We start from the raw sequence: 1076 nt of genomic DNA on the forward strand, positions 1-1076 counted from the left end.
CAAGCCGAGCAGCACATCAAGCGCAAGACGGCCAGTACCAGCCGCAGCAAACCTGCTTGGACCCAACCGGGCTCAAAGCAAGGCGACAAGGGCAAGTCGATTGAGATTGAGAGCCGGTTCAAGACAAACCAGACTGAATCGTCTAATGCATCCAAAACAGAGCAGGGTAAGACTCAAGCCCAAACTTTGCGTACTCGTGACATTGTTTGTTATAAGTGTCAGGGCAAGGGACACTACGCCCGGGATTGCCCAAACAAACGAGTCATGGTCCTAAAGGGAGACGGCGAGTATGAATCCCAAGATGAGGCAGAGACCACAGCCGTGATCTCGGATGAGGAAGTGACCGACTACCCGGAGACAAGCGAGCTACTAGTGACCCGGAGAGCTCTTAGCACTCTCTTTGATCCAGAAACCATCCAGCGGGAGAACACCTTTCACACAAGGTGTAGTATTGATCACAAGGAATGTAGCTTGATCATTGATGGTGGTTCTTGTACTAACGTGGCTAGCAAGTATCTTGTTGATAAGTTGGGGTTAGTCAAAACTGCCCATCCTCGGCCCTACCGTCTCAAATGGCTCAACGATGAGACTGAACTTAAGATTGCCGAACAAGTTGTTGTGTCCTTCGGTATTGGTAAGTATCATGACCAGGTCAAGTGTGATGTTGTACCCATGCAAGCCGGCCATATACTTCTAGGAAGGCCATGGCAGTTTGACAAGGAGACTCTTCATCATGGACGTACCAACGTCTATAGATTCACCCACAACAACAAGAAGCACAGCCTAGCACCTCTCAGCCCCCAAGAAGTTCATGACATGCAGAAGGCAATGGCACAGTCCAGCCAGGTAAGTAACACTAACCTTTACATGACATCTGGACAAGTTCTTAAATCATTACAACGTGAGGCACATGTGCTACTAATGATCTTTAAGGAAGGTTGTTTTGCAGGTTTAGAAGCTCCTGAAGTACCGGACGTATTACAAGACCTTATGGGATGTTACAAGGATATCTTCCCTGAAGAAATTCCGGCCGGTTTACCCCCTGTCCGTGGCATAGAACATCAGATCGATCTTGT

Source organism: Brassica oleracea, chromosome C8 (genome assembly GCF_000695525.1).
Source record: "Brassica oleracea var. oleracea cultivar TO1000 chromosome C8, BOL, whole genome shotgun sequence".
Lineage (NCBI taxonomy): Eukaryota > Viridiplantae > Streptophyta > Magnoliopsida > Brassicales > Brassicaceae > Brassica > Brassica oleracea.